The sequence below is a fragment of the Sus scrofa genome, chromosome 1, assembly GCF_054392235.1.
Source record: "Sus scrofa isolate SSC_HxYL_T2T_F1_AM1 chromosome 1, Sscrofa_HxYL_maternal_Yorkshire_Landrace_v2.0, whole genome shotgun sequence".
NCBI classification, from domain to species: Eukaryota; Metazoa; Chordata; class Mammalia; order Artiodactyla; family Suidae; genus Sus; species Sus scrofa.
This window is the reverse complement of record NC_139383.1, coordinates 71,315,415-71,331,084: the sequence shown is the minus strand read 5'-3', so window position 1 is coordinate 71,331,084 and position 15,670 is coordinate 71,315,415. Positions and strand designations below refer to the sequence as shown.

Here is a 15,670-nt window from a genome sequence, read left to right as displayed (position 1 = left end):
CATAAGTTTTATAATGTAAAGGATTTTCATCAGTCTGCTTGGCAAGCTAGAAATTCTTTACCTTGTGGTTCATCAAACCCAGTACTATTTATAAAGAAAATATAGTCCCTTTTAAAAGGCAAGAAAATAAAGTACAGGCTCTAAATCATTTATACATAAAAACTTTGGGGCATTTATGGACTATAGAATTTGAAAAGAAATAACATTCTACTAAAAATTACCAAATAAGGAAATCCTTTAACTGACCAAAATTTTGTAATGTCTCTTTCATAATCCATAGCTCTAATTAACTCCTGAACTGATTCATCTCTGAATCTCCATTTTCCTTTTTTTTTTTTTCAATCAGCTTCACTATGGATTAAGGTAAATGTTAATAGATCATTTCTTAACCTGAGCTTTCTAACACAGTCCCCAAATTTGGTAGTTTTGAATAGCACTTCAATTATTTTAAAAGAAACATCAATTCTTTACCTGAGAATTGTTATGAAGACTGTTACCTGAAAACATGCATGTATGTTTCATTTAATAGCTTACTTTCTTCTTAATCATGATTTGTAAATAATGATAGCAGTGTGTTACAAAGAGAAAAAAAAAGTTACTGATCAGATACCAAACATTACCAAACTGTTAGGTAAGATCTGTTTAATATTCTCTTTGTTCAGAGTAAACAGGGAGGAAAAAAACCCTTAAATCCAGTATATTTACTAATTATTCTAGTGATTTCTTTAATTTACATGTACAACAAACTTTAAGTCATTCTGAAGACTTTGAGCACTACCATATTAAAACAATCTGCTTGACTTACAAAGAGGTATAGTTAACTGCATTTCCCCCCATAATATAGTCAATTTTTTATTTAAATCCTGATTAATTTCACAACAAACTTTTCATTATTTCTGAAATAAATCTGACACAGACATATAATAAGACATTTTACAATTTGACAAGAATTAATGAGACTTGATCGTTGATTCATTTGATTCCAGAGCAACCGCGAAGCAGCTACAAACAGTTTTAATAACCAATATGCACCACAAATTGATTTAGATCCTTACATTCTTTTGACATTTTATTATCAAGCAATGATTAGCTGATCCTATTAGTAAAATGGAAACGTCAGAGCATTTTATTCATTTGCAGAACCTTCCCCCTCCCACCAAGCACTAGAAAGAGGCCTGTGTCAGTTTAATTCCTAAAGCTTTTTTGGAAATTTAGGCACACTGGACTCTCCTTATTTCATATGTTCAGGGATAAGGAATATGGGAAGCAGAAATTCTCCCACAAATGAACAAGGGTGTAATTAATTATTAGTCTAAATGAAATACTATTACATATTGTATTGTTCATTTATTATACGACTCCTCTATTACAGCTGCGCAAACCCATAACAAAAAAGGCATAAATCTCATAACAATTAAATTTACATTTTGAAAATCACTTAAATTGGCATGAATTCCCAATAATTCAGTTTAAAATCTTAAAGTTTCCCTTAAGTCCTTATAAAATTAAATCGTGATGCTTCATACCTTATTGTTGGACCCAAAAATGTGCTTTACCAACAGATGCAATTTAAAAAGCGTTATTAACATTAACATTTAGTTAAATGTGGTAATCTGCACAAAAAATGAAACACGAGGAATTTTTTGATCCGGGTAAAAATCATTTAAAGTCACACGTTTCCAAGGATGTTGTAAAATGTTTTAAAGTCATTCTAATACCAGTTGTCAGGTGTAGTTTTAACTTCCACAATATTTTGACCAAGAATAAAAACTACACTAAAACACGAGCATATCCCCCTCGCATTAACAACTGTAGGCATAAAAATTCTCACTGAAAAATTATACCTGATAACTTTAAAGTCCTATAGATGAAAACAAATCCACAGAAAGAACAGAAAGGAACCCAAGGAAACACAGGAACGTAAGATTTCAGTCTGTGTTACATGAAACAATTCAAAATGGCGGACTATTACTTACATTTAAGAAATTTCCGCAATGAGGACACTAAATACATACTGTAAGATGTTATTCGGAAACCCTCAATATTTACCAACATGCAGTTTAAAAAAAAAGAAAAGAAAGAAAGTTTTTGGAGTACAAATCGTCGTAAGACACCCGCATCCAGTGTTCCGGTCAGTAGTCAGATACTGCTCCTGCGAATGTATCAATTCTTCTTTGGTTTTTCTTTCCAAAAGCAATCTAAATCCAAGTGCGTTTTTCTCCGTTCTCCTCAAATCCTTAATTTTAATTCATGAATTTACATTACCAATCCCGAAGCAAAAAGGATCCCCGACGCCTGCCGGCTACAAAGCAGCTCCGTTGCGGAGTGTGGGAAGGGCAGGAGCGGACGCCCCCTGGCGGCGCAACCTCGCGGGCCCAAGGCGCCGACCCCCGAGGCGCCGACAGGCCGCCGGGACCCCAGCCCACCATCACCACAGCGCTGGAGTCGCCTCGGCCCCCTCCCCACAGGGCCCTCCCGCTCCCGCTGCCGGGCGGCGACCGCTGCGGCGAGATCAGGTGGCCTCGCAGTAGATGCCGCGCCAGCACAGAGCGCCGACCCAGCGGCGCGGAGCGGGGAGAGAAAGGTGTGAACCCGGAAGTACATCGCCCTCCCGCATCTCGGTGGGAACACCGGGGCAATAAATCAGGGCCGGCGAAGGCAGGACGCCGCTCCAGCTCCCGAACTGCAACTTGCTGCGAGACCTGTCACTTCCCCACCTTGCCCCGTCCTTCCCCGTCCCTGGCGCTCGCGCCTCCTCCTTTCTTCCTGCACGGCGGCACCCAGCTCCCCTCGACGTTGCTCACGTGCCAGCCCCGGGGCCGCGAGCGGCGTCCGCTCCCGCGCGCACACCCGGCTACAGTCTCACTCGCCCGGCCGCAGGGCGCGCTGCTTACCTCCGGGGCCTCATGGTCGCGTCGTTCGCCCGGGTGTGAGCGGGGGATTGGGTGTGAGTACGTGTGTGGCGTTCAGTCCGGGGGGACCGGGCGGAGGAAGGGGCCTGGTGTCTGTCACTTCCTGAGGGAGCGCGGCAGCCTGAGACCCTGGATGCGCGCGGCAGGGCCAGGCGGGTCAGCACATTGTGAGCCGGCGAAGGGACGCGGCGCGGAAGGGCCGGAGAGCAAGGGCGGCGCTCGGCTGCCGGACGCGGAATCCGCTGTCGCCGCCGCTCCGCCGCCACTGCCCGGCGGGGAGGAGGGGGCCGGGCCGGGCGGGGGGGGGGCGCGGGGCGCGGCGGCACCAGGCTGCTACACTGGAGCCCTGCGTCAGGCGGCGGCACGCGCACACCTGCCCGCCGCCGCTCTGGGCTGCGCCATTGGCTGACAGCGCCGAGCGCGCGAGATTGAACTTTCCATTCATTCTTGGGCCCGGCGGGCGCGCGCGGAGGCGGTGCAATTTTCCCCGCCGGCTCTCGGGGACGCGCGCCGCCCGCCCCGACCCGAAGGCGCGTCCTCGCGCGAACTGTGGGCGCGCACGGTCGCTGCCGCCGCTGCCCGCCTTCTCGGTTGCGAGCGTCGAGGCCTGCCGCTCGGGTCCCTCCTCGGCTGCATGGGATCCTACGGGAACCTCAGCTGGCGGCCCCTGGGGTGCGCTTTGAGGGAGGTGGGAGCGAAACTGTAAGAAGGTACCAAATCCTGTCCTCAGCCCCGGTGTCTGCTCCATAACTAACAAACGAAAATAGGATATAGTGAATTCCTAACTGTGCAATTCAAAGCAGTGAGTATATATCAGAATCCTTTGAGAATCACAGTGTCGAAGTTGATACTATTGTCAGCTGTAGTCTACATTGCATTTCCTAAACGATAAAGTACTCACCCTTAAATTGAATACAAACATTATCTCACACGATGCCAAAAGATCTGTGGCCAAAAACACTATGCTATGTGTATACCTAACCGTGGTATTTTGGTTTCTTTTCTTTCAGTATCACTGCCTTCTCCCCTATTATGTTCTACCTAATGACTTCAGAGTTCTTTCCTGTCAAAGTTTCTCTGTTTTCTCAGAAACAAATAGTCCTGATCAATCATAGTCTGACCAGCTACAAAACTGAACACAGCCTTCCGATCTGTTAATGGATATGATCAAATAAAGTCTATTTGTTGGAACTGATTAAAGGGGTTAAATATTTCAGAAAACTAAAAACCAGATGTGTATCTATAGTAAAATTGGAAGACTTTGAACATGATGAATAAAACCCAGTTAGCTGGATAACCTGTGACTAAAAGGCAAGCCTCCAAACCACTCCTGTGAAATGATCATATTCTCCCTTCCAATCCTTGGATTAAGATTAGGAAATCAGTTCATCTGTCAGAGATAGCCATAATCTTGGGGAAAAAAAATTTTTTTTCTAGCCTGCTGGTGAGGTAAGTGCAAATTGATCAGAAGCAAAATCCCATTTGACTCCCTAAGAATGTCCCAATTGGCTACCTCTGACCAAATCCCTAAAAGGCTGCCCAGTTTTCCACTGAGCATGTGTAGGACATGACTGACTTTGGGTTTGGGGGGGGTTTTTGATTGTTGTCCTCTCTCTCTTCTTTTTTTTTTCTAATATGACTGACTTTAAACTTGCCTTTTCCTTGGCAAGTACATAAAGTATTTCACATTACTCATTGAATATACTGAGGAGTCTTTTAGATACAGTTGTTAGTTATAACCTTTGTATCAATCCATTGCAAATGATTTGATATAATGTTACATACTTAATGAGTTCAAATATAACTTAGTTGAAAAGAATGCAGACATTGGTCACTAGAAATAAAAACAAAGCAATTAATTATATATCACCATCTGAAATATGATATGCTTTGACTTAAAAGCATTTTAGTGACTTTTTATTTATGAGTGGAATTTACAGATGATACGCTTACAGAACGAACTGGTTGGGTTTGTTTTTTTTTCCCAATCCTATGTCTTTTAGGTGCTTTATAAGACTTTAAGTACATTTACCTGTTTAAAGTCTGAGGAGAATTTTAATCAGAAAACAAAAAACATTAAAATATAACCTAGAGGTAGTATTCCAAACAATCACGAAGTCGTCTTTTTTATTTAAAACTAATTATCATCATGGCATCAGTTGCTGTTGCAGAAATGAAAAATGGGCCATTATAATACTTAATGTATTATACCAGGTGCCAGGAAGAGGAGATAATGAACTTTGATAGACTAAATACTTACTAAAGAATATTTTAGCATGATTAGAAGTGGATTAAAAGCCACAAGAGAAAGTTAAAGGCAAGTGAATTTATCATTTGCATGTGGCCCTTGGCAATTACTTTCTAAAAATGTATCTTTCTACCTGGGGCCATGGTGGTAATTTGCTTTACTTTAAAATTATATCTGATAATTAGTCCCTGAGAGCACAGGCTTTATCTTACTCTTCTTGATATCCCCAGTGCCTACAACAGAACTGGCACAGAGTGGATGTGAAAGAAATGTCATTTTTTAATTAGTGCATAACAATGCACCCTGATTACATTTTTCAAGCAAATAAGTAACAAGACATTTAGAAAATATAGAATACAGTGTGTTATATCTTATCCTCTCTTTTTTTTAATGACTATAATATATGAAAGTAAATTGCAGACATCATGTCATTTTACTTATGAATTACAAGTATTGGATGTTACAATATTGGAAAACTAGGCTCTTTACATATTTATTCTCCTGCTCTAAAACAACTTCTAAAATAGAGCTTAAGAATAAGGAAAGAAGCAGTTCCTATTGTGGCTCAGAAGATTATGAATCCGACTAGTATCCATGAGGATGCAGTTTCCCTGGCCTCACTCAGTGGTTTAAGGATCTGGTGTTGCAGTGAGCTACGGTGTAGGTCACAGATGCTGCTCAGATCCTGAGTTGCTGTGGCTGTGGTGTAGGCTGGCAGCTGCAACTCCAATTCAACCCCTAGCCTGGGAACTTGCATATGCTACAGCTATGGCCCCGAAAACGAACAAACAAAAAGAATAAGGAAAGAATAATATTGGATTTATTTGCTGGAGTTCACCCTAATAGTCTTACACCCTAATAGTCTTAGCCTAATCATCTGTGAAGACCCTATTTCTAAATAAAATCACATTCATAGGTACTGGGGATAGGACTTCAATATCTTTTGGAAAAGGCACAATTCAACTTATATCATTGTTAAACTAGATGATTTTGTTTCTTCACCGAAAAAAAAAGTGCACATCTTCCTACAGAGAACTGACTAGATCCACACTGAGTTTTTTCCCCCCATGTATCATGGTAAAAGAAATAACTCCTGGAGTTCCCTTGTGGTACAGTGGATTAAGGATCTGGCATTGTCGCTGCAGTGGCCTGGGTCACTGCTGTGGCTCAGGTTTGATTCTTGACCTAGGAACTTCCGCATGCTGAAGGCATCGCCAAAAAAAAAAAAAAAAAAAAAAAAAAGAAAAACTTTAATTAAAAAACTAACTCCTTCCAGTGATAAGTGCCTGTTTTAGAACTTCTATATGCCTATCAAGAACACAGTTTTTCTTATTTTAAAAAATTAAAAATTTATAAAGCAAGCACTGTCACCCAAATTAAAAGGGATCTATTGAACTGTCCCTCAGATATAGAAGAGAAAAAAGTGGGCACAAAGTTTAACATTCATATAAGTTATGACATACTTGTTTTCACCTAGCAAAACTTGTTTTCAAAACTGTCAAAAATCCTGGTTTGACAGCATACTCCCTTGGCAAGGCTGTGGAAGTGCAGAAAGGCACAGCTTTAAGGACAATTTGGTGAAATCTATTAAAATTACGTGCTCTGACCTGAGAAACTATCCTACAGGTATAAGTGCATACACAGCAAAGTATGTGTGTAGCTGGATTGAAAATTTTTATCATAGCAGAACAATGGAAATAACCTGTATCCATGTAGAAAGGCTGAATAAATAAAAAACAATGGTACATGGACACAATGGATGGAAAATCTCTCTGTGGAGAGGACTATAGGATACATTGTTTTTTGTTTGTTTGTTTGTTTTTTGTCTTTTTGCTATTTCTTGGGCCATCCCTGCGGCATGTGGAGATTTCCCAGGCTAGGGGTCGAATCGGAGCCATAGCCACCCACCTACGCCAGAGTCACAGCAACGCGGGATCCGAGCCGCGTCTGCAACCTACACCACAGCTCATGGCAACGCCGGATCGTTAACCCACTGAGCAAGGCCAGGGATCGAACCTGCTACCTCATGGTTCCTAGTCGGATTCGTTAACCACTGCACCACAACGGGAACTCCTAGGATACATTGTTAAATATAAAAGGCTGCATGCCAGACACCCCATATGATGCCTGTCCTATGAGAAAGGGAAGAGATAATAGGAATATACTGCTCATATTTGTTGTTATTTTGTATATAGAAATGCTAGAAGGATACATAGGAAATGAAATCTTTGCCTTTTGGGGACAGATAGGGAGATCAGAGTGGATGGAATAGGGGTGGGAGCAAGACAATATATGCTTGTTACATAGTTTGGATATTTGAACCATATGAGGGTATTACTTATTTGAAAAAGTTTTAGTCAAACCAGTAAAGTATGACAAGTTATTAATGCTACTTGTATGAAAAACACTCTGTAAAACCTTTTTGGTTTTTGAAAGCTCAATTGTTAATGTCTCAAAAAAATGAAAGAGAATGGATCAATGAAGGAACATAGCAAAATCTTAACTGTTGAATTGTTCATCATAATGGTCTTTTTAATTTTATGTGTTTGACCATCATAATTCTAATGTTCTCATAATCATTAGAATTTATAAAATTTCATGAGTTATCTAAAAATTGGATAAATTTCTAAAAAGTTAGAGAAATCAGATGTCACTTAAAAATGTTAATTCCTAGAGTTCCCACTTGTGGCTCAGCAGAAACAAATCTGACTAGCTAGCATCCATGAGGACACAGGCTCCATCCCTGGCTTCGCTCAGTGGGTTAAGGATCCGGCATTGCCATGTAGGTCAAAGATACGGCTTGGATCTAGTTTTGCTGTGGCAGTGGCCTAGGCCGGCAGCTGTAGCTCTGATTAGACCCCTAGCCTGGGAACCTGCATGTGCCGTGGGTGCGGCCCTAAAAAGACAGGAAAAAAAAAAAGTTAATTCCTGAAATGCCTGGCTTTAGGGAAGTCTACCTAATTCAAGGTTTTAAGGCAATAACCACTAAAACCTTTTTGAGTGGGTAAGTCTGGTCAAGTAAGCCAATCAGGAGGAAAGGAATGCTTGGCAGAAAGACTTATTATAGTATCATACTGTATGCAACCCACAGCCCTGTCAACAGTACCTGTCATAGTCATACATATTGCCATAGACTCCAACTTTTTTTTTTTTTTTTTTTTTTTGGCCATGCCCACAGCTTGTAGGGATTCCCAGGCAGAAGATCAAAACTGCACAGCAGCAGCTACCCGAGCCATCCCAGTGACAATGCTGGATCCCTAACCTGCTGAGCCACCAAGGAACTCCTAGACCCCAGAGTTTTAAAATCAAACTTCCTCACCTAGCTCCAACTTCTAAAAGAGTAATTAGTGTTCATTTAAAAAATTTTTATTGTATTTTATTTTTTGTTGAAGTATAGTTGATTTACAATGTCTTAATTTCTACTCTACAGCAAAGTAATTCAGTTTTATATATATATATATTTTTTTTAAATATTCTTTTCCATTATAGTTTATCATAGGATATCAAATATAGTTCTCTGTGCTATATAGTAGGACTTTGTTGTTTATCCCTCCCATGTATAAAAGCTTACGTCTGCTAACCCCAACCTCCTACCCCAGCCCTCCCCCAATCCCCTCCTGCTTGGTAACCACAAGTATAGTCTCCTAGTCCTTGAGTCTGTTTCTGTCTCTTAGATAGGTTCATTTGTGTCATATTTTAGATTCTACATATAAGTTATAGCGTGTAATATTTGTCTTTCTCTGACCTCACTTGGTATGATAATCTCTAGTTGCATTTTAATGGTATTTTAAATTATTAGAATCACAGTGTAAAAATCTTTACGTTGTATCCCAGCAGTGACCACACACCTCCAGTAGATACACAGATAGAGAGTGTGCATATAGTTGTGTACTAATACATTGTATACACTTTTAAATGTGTACAAAGTAGAAATTTAAGATAATGAAAGAAAAATCAAATTGTAATCATGTATTTCCCATTTCTCACTGGGTTTTCTTCTGTGCTCATTCTACTTGGAGACTGCTGAACTTGAGCATCCAGACTGGATTCCAGGGACAGTACACAATCCTAATCCTGCCCTGGTGTTGCATAAGGGCACAGCGAAAACAGAAAAAGAAAAAAAAAAAAGTACAGATTAACAGGAACTGTATCCTCATTTCCTGACTTCTGGAAAACTAAGACCCAAGATTTAATGACTCTGAATTTGTAGCATCATCTTCAATATATATATGTGTGTGTGTGTGTGTGTGTGTGTGTGTACATATATATATATATATATATATATATTTTTTTTTTTTTTTTTTGGTTTTTAGGGCTGCATCTGTGGCATATGGACTTTCCCAGGCTAGGAGTTGAATCCAAGATGCAGCTGCTGGCCTGCACCACAGCCACAGCAATGCCAGATCCCAGCCACATCTGCAACCTACACCGCAGCTCACCACAACTCTAGATCCTTAACCCACTGAGTGAGGCCAGGGATCAAACCTGCCTCCCCATGGACAGTATTTGGGTTAATTACCACTGAGCTACATCTCAAGTGTTATAATGTAATAACAATTTAGCCCCATGAGGACAGGTGTATTTGCTTATTTTTATTCTTAAGAGTAGGTATACAGGGAGTTCCCGTCGGGGCTCAGTGGTTAACGAATCCAACTAAGAACCATGAGGTTTCGGGTTCAATTCCTGACCTCGCTCAGTGGGTTAAGGATCCGGTGTTGCCATGAGCTGTGGTGTAGGTCGCAGACGCAGCTCAGATCCCCAGTTGCTACAGCTCCGATTAGACCCCTAGCCTGGGAACTTCCATATGCCGCAGGAGCAGCCCTAGAAATGGCAAAAAGATAAAAAAAAAAAAAAGAGAGAGAGAGAGTAGGTATACAACAAACAGTTGTAGAATAGATTCAATTCTTGCACTAATTTCATTCAGTTCTTCCAGAACTTTGAGGCAGGAAAGGGTTTACTAACACTAGCCACGAGAGGGTCAGATATTCAGGGTCTTGCAGTGTTTAAAAAAGTGACTACATTTTTTTTTCTACATTTTAAAAGAATTTTTAAAGCTTTGGCTAATTAAAAATTGGTCTTGAATCAGAAGCCAAATTAAACAAAAAACATCTGAAAGGGTCATGATATCTTAGTACAAAGATCAAATCAAGGATGGAACACCCATAAATCTTCATTGGGATGTTGGGATGCTTTTTGTTGTCTCAAGAAAAAGAGGCTAAGGTATGGATTTTTCAAACCATTCATCATTAGAGAGACAGATGGGGAAATAATTCAAATCAGGATAAACTGTAGTTCCCGTTGCGGTACAGTGGAAACGAATCTGACTAGGAAGCATGAGGTTGCAGGTTTGATCCCTGGCCTCGCTCAGTGGGTTAAGTATCCCACATAGGTTGCAGACGCGGCTCGGATCCCGCATTGCTGTGGCTGTGGTGTAGGCTGCAGCTGTAGCTCCAATTCAACTCCTAGCTTGGCAACTTCCATGTGCCATGGGTGAAGCCCTAAAAAAAGGCGGAAAAAAAAATCGGAATAAACTATGGGTATTGTTCATGGCACAGTGAGCCAGTAACTGGCTTGTTATCATATAGAATAGAAGCCTATAGTTTGCTAGAGTTATTCTGCCAAAGGCATTACCAGGTAAGATCTAGATCAACCAGTAGGCCAACTGCCTTACAAGTGAATAAGGCCATCCAAGACCATCTAGCCACAAGTCAAGTCAATCCGGACCAGATGTCACCCAGCCAACACAAAGATAAATGAGAAATACTAAGTGTTTGAGATTTTAGGCACAACATTTTCAGGTGGTTATTACATAGCTGAAGGTAATTGATATGAACTCAGATCCTGAGACCCATGGCCAGCCTCTATCGTATGATGTCTCTAGGATAAGAGGGTCCACTCACTCACACCTGGAGAAGTGGGTCAGGGCATTTTTCCATGGCCTCTTTGTTACCCTCCCATTTTCATCCACACCCACTTTCACTCAGATAAGAACTAACTTGGTAAATAAACTGTTTGTGTACATGTAATCGTAGGCTAGTATTGTTTATGTGGCTTCTCACACAATTTTTCCTATCTTTGCTTTCTAAACAGGACTCTTGGCAAAGAATGTCCAGAACAGGCAAATTTGGTTTGAGTCACTTGCAGTATGGGGGAGTAGGGAATGGTATTTGGGAAGCATAGATGGAGAACACTTTGTTAATCTTCAAATTATGCTCATCTTTTTTTTTACATAAAATTATTACTGACTCACTAGCCACTGAATAAAAAGGTTAAAGAATGACATATGAATAAAAATAAATTCAGGAACTTCCATCTTTCGACAGTTCTCCCTTCAATAATCTTACTCAAACTTTTCTAAATATAAATCATAAGAGGTACTATGGCAGTATAGTTCAAGTTTCTGTTGTATAATCATTTAATGCAGAAGAGGAGTGCCTGGAGTCATCAGCTTTTAGTTTTGTCAGAAGTACAACATATGAGATGATGTATTTTAAATAATTTTGTAAATGGTTTTCTCTTTTTAACCAGAAGTGTCCATCAGGATTGTAGGTGGTGGTAGGCATGAAGATGTATCTAACTTTTACAGCCTATTTTCAAGTTTTAAATTCTAGATTCCCCCCCCAAAAAAAAATTCACAGAAGGGTCAAGGATTGTCGTAAGAATATATCAACTGAGAATAGAAAGAGAATGGATTTAATCCGTTTCAACGTATTTTGAAATGTTAAAGAAGGAAAATGAAGGATGCCTCAAAACTTTACAGAGTTGCACGCAGCTTGTCTTGTTATGTTGCACACAGCTTGTCTTGTTATTTAACTTTAGCATAGTATTAAACACTTGATTTTTTGGGGGGGTGAGGTCTTTTTCAGGGCCACACCCATGGCATGTGGAGGTTCCCAGGCTAGCGGTAGCTGCTGGGCTATACCACAGCCACAGCCACAGCCACAGCCACAGCAATGTGAGATCCGAGCCGTGTCTGTGACTTATACCACAGCTCACGCCGGATCCTTAACCCACTGCATGAGGCCAGGGATGGAACTTGCATCCTCATGAATGCTAGTCAGATTTGTTTATGCTGAGCTACGGTGGGAACTCCCAAATAGTTGATTTTTAAAAAAGCGTTATGGAGTTGATGGGTGAAGAATCCCTAACTGATGACCTTCCCTGGGTCATTTCCTCCATTAGTCTTACCTTAGTAACTGAAATTGCTGTGCTTTCAGCCCTATAGATCAAGACAGGGAAAGATATTGTTAAAGTACAAATTGTATTTGTTATTTAAGATAAGCATGGACAAGTTAGCTTAAATTATGGAACAATTAAAATATGGTGGTAGCCTTCTTGATCTCCATTTATTAGAAACATAATATAATGGATGTTAACCTGTGGCAGGTGATAGACTAGTGGTACACAGTCAGCAAAGCTATTCAGAGGTAAATCCAGGAGTTCCCATTGTGGCTCAGTGATTAAGAATCCAGTTAGGGAGTTCCCGTCGTGGCACAGTGGTTAACGAATCCGACTAGGAACCATGAGGTTGCGGGTTCGGTCCCTGCCCTTGCTCAGTGGGTTAACGATCCGGCGTTGCCATGAGCTGTGGTGTAGGTTGCAGACGCGGCTCGGATCCCGCGTTGCTGTGACTCTGGCGTAGGCCGGTGGCTACAGCTCCGATTCGACCCCTAGCCTGGGAACCTCCATATGCCGCAGGAGCGGCCCAAGAAATAGCAACAACAACAACAACAACAACAAAAAGACAAAAGACAAAAAATAAAAATAAAAAAAAAAAAAAGAATCCAGTTAGTATCCCTGAGGATGTAGATTCTATCCCTGGCTTTGCTCAGTGAGTTAAGGATCCAGCATTGCCACAAGCCTCATTGTAGTTCACAGTTGTGGCATTGCTGCCACTGTGGCATAGGCTGGCAGCTGCAACTCCAATTTTATCCCTAGCCTGGGAACTTCCATATGCTGCAGGTTTGGCCCTAAAAAGAAAAGAAGTAAATCTAGCTGAACACCAGAATGTATTTACTGTGATCTAATTGAGTAGGGAGAAATTATATTGCAATTCACTGCTTTTTCTTTTTTTGTATAGTGGAAAATGACCTCTAAAATAGAAAGGAAGACATGTGGGTGAAGAATTAACTGTGTTGAATCTTTGCTAAGTGCCAGACCCTGTACTGAGCATTTATGTACATTATCTCATTTATATCTCTTTTAAAAACCTATAAAGTAAGCATAATCATTTCCCTTTACAGAAGAGGATTCTATGGCTACTCCATGTTTCTCAAAGGTGTTCCACCAATCACCTACACCAATATCACCTAGAGAGTTTAGTAGCAGTTTAAATTATTGGACCTCAAATCAGATTCCCCTGAGTCATAATTTCTGAGACACTTTCAAGAGAACCAAAGAACCAAATTACACAAAAAGTATAAAACATATGAACTCCTTTGGTGAGTGAGTGTAAAGTTGTCAGTTAATCTAACTCCATTCATGACAAAATTCCTTAATGACCAGTATCTGTATCTATAATGGTCTGTACTATAAACAGACCATTACTATTTTTTGAATCTCCAAATGAAGACAGCTTAATCAAGAGGAAAGGGACCAGCATTCTAGACTTTAGTGTCTACCTAGTCTTGTCCTCAATTGACTGTCAAAAACAGCATTGAAAGCCGTTGTTAGTGCCATTCTTATCACTGGTAGTTATTTTTGAAATATATCCTTTTTATTTTGCTTTTCTTATTTTGGCTTCTTTTCTACTTTCTTACAGCACACTAATTTTTCTTTCCTTGCTGTGCCTTGAGTTTGTCACTAGTTTCTGCTGACTTGATGAGACATTAAATAATACTCCATTCTCCTTTCCTAGTTCTGAAACAATTAAGTTATGGAGATAGAAGCAAGGCAGATGGAGATTAAAAAAAAAGAAGAAGAAGAAGAAGAAGAAAAGCTAGTTTGAAAACTAGGGCTTAGATCAACAACCAATCTAGCTTTGTAATGCTTCTCACTGTCTAGACCATGGAGTGACCTACTTACCTGGAATCACTGCTTCAAATGTCAAGTCCAGAGAGTAGTAACAGAGACAACTGTAAGTAGCCTCCAGTCATGTTTCTAGCAGATAGTTTTAAGCTGGGCATGGATATTAGTACATTTGTATTTAGACATTTAGAATATATGTAAGTATGTATTGTAGCCATATAATAGAGAGTTCTGCTTTTTTTATTTTTATTTTTTATTTTTTTGCTGCCACATAGCACAGAGCTCTGCTTGGAAGAGCATGACAGTCGGTGGTGATGGTGACAATTAGCAGTGGCAATAGAAACCATGAAACAGGGTCAACCGGTTTCAGGTAAAGCCTCCTAAAATGGTATTCAGAGATGAATAAGACTGTCCCACCCTCGCAGAATTTATAGTTCAGTAAATAAAGGAGATGAGAACAACTTATTTCAGTAATAGAAATAAGAAGAGTGACAGCATGTATCATATGCTTACTATATTCCGGGTGATCATAACACTCAGTTGATCCTAACCACAGAATTAACTTTAATAGGTCCTAAAGGAGTTCTTTATTTATAAATGGATAAACTGAGGCTTGGGGGGTGGGGAGTAGGTGTTAAATAGTTTACTCATGGACACACAGTCTTTAAGATTTAAACTCAGGAAGAATAATATGCAAAGTATTCTAAGCACAAACCCCAGGAGATCAAATGGGAAGAGAGACTTAACTGGGAAGATGCATAAGTGTGGTTACTTTTCTCAACAGACCATTTCCCTAGAATACCAAAGCTGTTAGGCTCCTGGTTTGAAGAGAGACAGGAAGGAGATGGTTTAGCAGGCAAGCATCAAAACAGACAGAAGCCAGATCTGACAGCGAGAGAAGTGCCGAGAAATCAGGTCCCAGAGATTATGGTGGATTCAGTCATAGATAGCTGGGGCAATTATATTATGTAAGTAATTAGCCAGAGCTAATTACTTAACAACAGACCTTCTGCCTAAGCATTAACAACATAGAGTCACAAAGCAGCTGAAACAGCCAAAGTCTTTAGATGTCAAAATTGTTCCCAGAGTAGAACATGCAAATTGAAACAGCAAACATAGTTATGAACAGGTCCCAAATACCAGAAGTGGAAGATATCTGTTTTTCTTAAAGGTAGCAAAGAAAACTAAAGATCAAGGAAGCTTAGATATAAGATTTACTCTGAAAGGAATGTGACTTGCACCTCAAATATGTTTCTTTTACTTTTTGTATACTTTCCACTTTTGTTTCTTTTAATAAAAGTTTTATATTTACATTAAACATTTGCTTCTCAAATTTACAGAGCTAACTTCTAGAGCTCAAAGAATTGTCATGAGTAGATTCCAGCTAGGAGCCTGTGCTTCTGAATCCTAGTGGGGCAGCCCAGCGCTATCTTAATGAGGAACCATAAGAAATATTTGGAGTTCTCATTGTGGCTCAGTGAGTTAAGAACCTGACACAGTGTTCATGCAGATGTGGGTTTGATCCCTGGCCTTGCTCAGTAGA

At 40.4% G+C, this 15,670-nt stretch overlaps 1 protein-coding gene across 1 annotated transcript in view; it reads right to left on the bottom strand.

The window, feature by feature from the left end:
* LIN28B (lin-28 homolog B) overlaps window positions 1-3,210 on the bottom strand; it is a 141,615-nt gene extending 138,405 nt beyond the window's left edge. Inside the window, exon 1 of the mRNA XM_085004470.1 lies at window positions 2,895-3,210. The gene's annotated coding sequence lies outside the window, so the exon portion shown is untranslated. The remainder of the gene's footprint in view (window positions 1-2,894) is intronic.
* Between the last annotated feature and the right edge of the window lie 12,460 nt (window positions 3,211-15,670).